Source organism: Phoenix dactylifera, chromosome 13 (genome assembly GCF_051530095.1).
Source record: "Phoenix dactylifera cultivar Ajwa chromosome 13, Ajwa_hap1_PhDact_Kaust_v1.1, whole genome shotgun sequence".
Classification (NCBI taxonomy): Eukaryota; Viridiplantae; Streptophyta; class Magnoliopsida; order Arecales; family Arecaceae; genus Phoenix; species Phoenix dactylifera.
This window is the reverse complement of record NC_143202.1, coordinates 20985048-20991182: the sequence shown is the minus strand read 5'-3', so window position 1 is coordinate 20991182 and position 6135 is coordinate 20985048. Positions and strand designations below refer to the sequence as shown.

The following is a 6135-nucleotide window of genomic DNA, read 5'->3' as shown; positions in this document are numbered from 1 at the left end:
GGGGGTCGCCGGCCACAGGTGGTAGCCGGCATGGTGGCTGCCATGGGAGGCACCCACATGTTGCCTAAAAAAAAATGAAAAAGAAGGGCCTTCTACCTCGCTGGCCAACGCCTCTATGCCGTGCGACGGCCGGCGGAAGGAGGCCGAGGCGACTTGCCCGCCACCACCGCGGGCTGACGGCCGCCCCATTAGATCCGCCGTGGGCGGATGCTGCCGCCCCACGGCGCCATAGCAGGCGGACGCCGTACAACGTGCCTAGCAGTTGTTTGGTGATTTGTGCGTGAGGCTGTGAATTAAGGAAGGCAAGTAAGAAGTGTTAGATGAAATGCGTGAAAGGCAAGGATGGGGAATAAGACACTAAATGCATAGCTTTTCGAGGAAGCTCCAACCTCCAGTTGTTATAAGTACTTTTTGGTTGGTATCTCCTGCGATGGATTCATTGCTAAATTTAAATAGATCTCCTCCTAAAAAGAAGGAAGGAGTTACATGACACGTACAAAGACCACTTCAAACACTACTTTACCTCCTCTGATAAAAGGAGATTGTTACAACAACTCTTCTCCAAAAAAACAAACTACCCCTAGGACTCTTTCAAACACCTAGACACGTACATCCTTTATTGAAAGAGAAATGTGGAACACGAACACACCTATGCAAGCACAACCATGTAACGTGGGCATGTTATATTCCCCCCTTCTCAGCCTTGCAGATCGTCCTCGATCTGACAGTTGGGAAAGCTCTCATGTAGCTTGTAATATTCTTCCCAAGTTGCATCATCATCTGTTAGCCCCTTCCAACTCCATAAGAATGGAGGTTAAGGAGGGTCTTTATCCTCGTCATGTCCTTTATATGGAAATCAGAGGCCGGATCAGAGCTTTGGTGACAGCTCGATTTTCTTTTTTAACCATCTTTCTGTCTAAGATGGATTCAGGTTCCAGAACAGGCGTTCCGCCTTGATCAAAATCAGGAAGTGAAGTTTTGACTGAAATATGATCACCCAATTTTTTGTTAAGGCAGGATACATCTTGGACAGCTCCAAATGATATGCTACTATCCCTATCTTCTCCAAGATTTTATATGGTCCATAATATCGATGTGCCGGCTTCATATTAGTTCGTAGGTTGACAAACTGCTGCCTATAAGGCTGTAGCCGTAAGAATACCCATCACCTACTTCAAAACTGCGATCAGTGCAGAGCTGATCAGCCATGGACTTCATTCAATCTTGTGCTCTTTTAAGGTTGTCTTTCAGAATATTGAGAACCTCTTCTCGGCTTCTTAGTACATTATCTACAGCTTCAGCTTGAGTGATGCCACGTACATAAGATAAAAGTTTTGGAGGAGGTACACCGTATACAGCTTGGTATGGGGTAATGCCAGTTGAGGAGTGATGAAAGTATTATACCAGAACTCCGTAAGCGACAACCATTTACTCCATTCCTTTGGCTTTCCTCCACTGAAACATCTTAAGTATTGCTCGAGAAATTTGTTTACCACCTCGGTCTGTCCATCAGATTGAGGATGGTAAGAGGAATACATGTTGAGCTCAGTCCCTTGAAGTTTGAAAAATTCTTTCCAAAAGTTGCTGAGGAAGATGGCATCACGATCACTGATAATGGAATTTGGCATTCCATGCACCTTCACTTGATCAAGAAAGGCCTTGGCGACAATAACTGCCATATATGGATGTGCTAATGCAATAAAATGGGCATACTTCGAAAGTCTGTCCACAACAACCATCACTGTGGTTTTACCTTGAGAGAGAGGTAAGCCATTTATGAAATCCATGGATATGGATGTCCATATTTGGGAAGGGATTTCTAATGGTTGAAGAAGACCTGCCGGATGAGTATTTTTAGATTTGGCTCGTTGGCAAGTGTCGCACTCTCGGATATAAGTGCGCACATCCCTCCTCAATTGAGTCTAATAAAGCTCCTTTTTCACTCTTTGGTAGGTCTTGTGGTAGCCTTCATGACCTCCTAAAGGACTGTTATGAAACAGAGATAGGACTTTAAATTTAAAAGGAGAGTGAGGAGAGATATAGCACCGGTCCTTATAAAAAAGAAGTCCTCCCTTTACAGAATATTTGCTGGAATCTAAGAGTCCATCATGGAGTTGATGTAAGAGGGTCTGAATATGCTGATCTTGAGCTTGTTCCTTCTTCAAGGCTTCTAGCCAATCAGCCATAGGAGTTGTTATTGCTAGTACTTCTGCTTCCTTGACAAGGCATCCACCACCATATTGGAAGTCCCACTCCTATATTCAACATGAAAATCATAGCCGAACAGTTTGGACACCCACTGCTGCTACATGGATGTTCCTATTTTTTGATCAAGGAGGAACTTGAGACTCTGTTGATCAGTTTTTATCAAAAACTTTCGCCCAATGAGATAATGCCTCCACCTTTGCACTGCCAAGACTAATGCCAACAGCTCCTTTTCATAGGTAGATAAGAACAAATGCCTTCCTTTAAGAGCCTTATTGAAAAAAGCAATTGGGCGTCTATCCTGTGACAACACTGTGCCGATTCCTGTTCCCAAAGCATCACACTCAGACTTGAAATTTCTCGTCGAAATTTGAAAGTGCTAAGACAGGTGGCCGAGTCAAGACTTTCTTCAAGCAATTGAAGGTAGCTACAGATTCTTCCGTCCAAGAGAAAGAGTTCTTTTTAAGCATCTCTGTCAATGGCTTAGAGATCTTCCCATAATTCTTTATGAACCGGCGATAATATCCTATTAGCCCCAAGAATCCTCGGAGGTCTTTGAGAGTGGTTGGTTGTGGCCATTCCATCATGCACCTGATCTTTTTTGGATCAGCTGCAACTTCCTCCTTTGAGATGATATGTCCCAAATATTCGATAGAGTCACTACCGTATACGCACTTGCTTTCCTTGGCATACGGTTTGTTAGAACGGAGGAGATCAAGTACAGATTGTTGATGTAACAAATGATCTTCCATAGTTACACTGTATACAAGGATATCATCAAAAAATATTAAGACAAATCTCCTGAGGAAAGGTCGGAATACCTCGTTCATGAGTCCTTGAAAGGTGGCAGGAGCATTGGTGAGGCCAAATGGCATGACTAAAAATTCGTAGTGTCCTTCATGAGTTCGAAAGGCAGTTTTTGGGATGTCCTCGGGCTTTACTCGAATTTGATGGTAACCCAAGCGCAAGTCCAACTTTGTGACCCCATGTAATTCATCCAACAACTCCTCTATTATGGGGATCGAAAACTTATCCTTGACTGTAGCTTGATTTAGAGCTCTATAGTCGACGCACAATCTCCATCCGCCATCTTGCTTGCGTATCAGGAGTACAAGTGAGACAAAAGGGCTCTGGCTCGTACGGATCACACTTTATTGTAGCAACTCTCCTACTATCTTCTCAATTTCTGATTTTTGGTAATGAGGATAACGGTAGGGACGAGAGTTGACTGGCTTGGTTCCAGGTAGTAGAGGAATCTAATGGTCACAAGTACAGGAAGGAGGAAGTCCCTGCGGCTCATGGAAGACATCCTTATATTTGTCCAAAAGATCCTTAATTGGTTGGGGCGCAGGACTCATTTCTTTTTCTCCCTACAAGGCATGTACTTGTAACAAAAAACAAGAGTTGTGAGAGCAGATTTCTTTACCCACAGCCTTATCTGGAATAAACTGCATATCCTTATCTGCCTCTCCACGTAACAAGTAAGTCTTTTCATCCACAAGGAAACTCATTGTGAGATTGGAGAAATCCCAAGTGATCGGCCCCAACCTTTGCAACCATTGGGACCGAGTACAGCCTCATAGCCGCCCAGATTCAACGGATGAAAATCAACTAGGAGTGTGATGCCTTGGATGCGCAACTTTGCTCCCATACTAGGGCCCTTGCATGGAACGCGATCTCCATTTGCAACAGATACTTTAAACTTGGCGCCCTCCCGGATGATGAGACCTACCCTTGCTGCTGTCCGAGGACTCAGGAAGTTGTGTGTACTGCCTGAGTCTATGAGGACCACCATCGGTACTCTGCCGAGCCAGCCTCTGACCCTCATGGTTTGTGGTGTTTGGCTTCCTGTAATGGTATGAAGAGATATGGCCGGCATGGGTTCAGAGTTGTCTTCATTGATCTCATGCACCACCGGCTCCACGTCCACGTTCTCATGATCCTCGCTATCTGGCCAGCTCCCTTCCATAAGGAACAACTTCTGTGCTCGACATTTATGGCCAGGCGAGAATGTCTCGTCACAGTTGTAGCATAGGCCCTTCTCTCGTCTTTCCATCATCTCAGTAGGAGTGAGACGTTTAATGGGAGGTAGTGGAGAGTTGGAATGCTGCAAACTTGGCTTCACGGGTTCAAATCAAAATTGTCTCCTTCAAGCCGCGATCTTAGTCTCTTGCATCCGTACAAGCCCGAAAGCATTTGAAAGTGTCTCAGGTCGGAGCATGTGCACACTTAGGCAGATTTCTTCTTTGAGCCCGCCCACAAAACAACTAATCATGAAAGCTTCGTTTAACCCTTCAGTGTGGTAGGACAAGTCTTCGAATTGAGTTTGGTAGTCTTCAATAGAGGAAGTCTGCCTCAGCTTGGCAAGCAAGCCAGTAGGATCTTCATAAGGGCTTGGGCCGAATCGAGTGAGGAGAGATTTGGCGAAGTTCTCCCAATGAGTCACCATGCCGGCTGTTGTGGGGAGGGGAGGGGGTCTTGAATTTAGTCCCACATCGGCTAGTAGCGGAAAGATTCCATGCCTTAAATGGGGGGTGGAAATCCTTTCCTCTCGAGGCGCCTTTTAAAGGGCAAACCCGTGAGGGCACCAGTCTCCCCCCGTCAGCGCTGGACGTGCGGGCCGGAGCTCCCAAAGCGGACAATACCTCGGGAGGAACGTGGTCCTCTTTCTCTGCTAGTTTAATGTGGGCTATGCTGTTGCGCGAGGCTCCGGCTAAAGCGCCGTCCCCGCAACAGATGGCACGCCAAGTAGGGGCGCCTCCTCCCTCTATTGACTACCCTTCAGGACTGTGGGGGCCCCCGGCGTTAAAAACCGGCAAGGAACCTTCCCGCTGGGGGCTATGTTGTGGGGAGGGGAGGGGGCCTTGAATTTAGTCCTACATCGGCTAGTAGCGGAAAGGTTCCATGCCTTAAATGGGGGGTGGAAATCCTTTCCTCTCGAGGCGCCTTTTGAAGGGCAAACCCGTGAGGGCACCAGTCTCCCCCCGTCAGCGCTGGACGCGCGGGCCGGAGCGCCCAAAGCGGACAATACCTCGGGAGGAACGTGGTCCTCTTTCTCTGCTAGCTTAATGTGGGCTATGCTGTTGCGCGAGGCTCCGGCCAAAGCGCCGTCCCCGCAACACCGGCTTTCTCCACACTTTGGAACCACTTGAGCGCCTTCCCTTCAAGATGGAAAGAGGCTGTAAGGAGCTTCAAGGTATTGGGTGTGCAGTGGTAGACGAAGAACTGTTCAGCTCGGTAAAGCCAACTAGCTGGGTCTTCTCCATCAAAAGTCGGAAATTGTAGGCGAACCATGCGGGTTTGGATGCCTGCCTGGATCTCCTCAGCTACCGCCGTTGGAGCTCGGGATTGAGGGGCATTTGATGACTCCCCATGCTCTCTTGGTGAAGGAAGGGAGATAGACTCGAGCTTGGAATCGAATAGAGTCATTTTTTGGATCATCTCTTGTAAGATCTTGCCCTATTCTTGCAGCAGGTTGTCGTGAACTTCTGATGTCAACTTCATGGCGAGGACCATTTTTTGAATCTTGGCGAGCCTAGTATCTTCAGCCATGGTGGAAAGCCTAGCTCTGATACCAGATACAACGTGCCCAGCAGCTGTTTGGTGATTTGTGTGTGAGACGGTGAATTAAGGAAGGCAAGTAAGAAGTGTTAGATGAAATGTGTGAAAGGTAGGGACGGGGGAATAAGATACTAAAGTAGAGCTTTTCAAGGAAGCTCCAACCTCCTATTGTTGCAAGTACTTTTTGGTTGGTATCCCCTGCGATGGATTCATTGCTAAATTTAAATAGATCTCCTTCTCCTAAAAAGAAGAAAGGAGTTACAGGACACGTACAAAGACCACTTCAAATACTACTTCACCTCCCCTGATAAAAGGAGGTTGTTACAACAACTCTTCTCCAAAAAACAAACTATCATGTTCTTGTGGAGT

The 6135-nt window shown here is 46.7% G+C and overlaps 1 pseudogene; it reads right to left on the bottom strand.

Moving 5' to 3' along the window:
• Positions 1 to 3187: 3187 nt before the first annotated feature.
• Positions 3188 to 5816, bottom strand: LOC148700262 (uncharacterized; annotated as a pseudogene).
• Between the last annotated feature and the right edge of the window lie 319 nt (positions 5817 to 6135).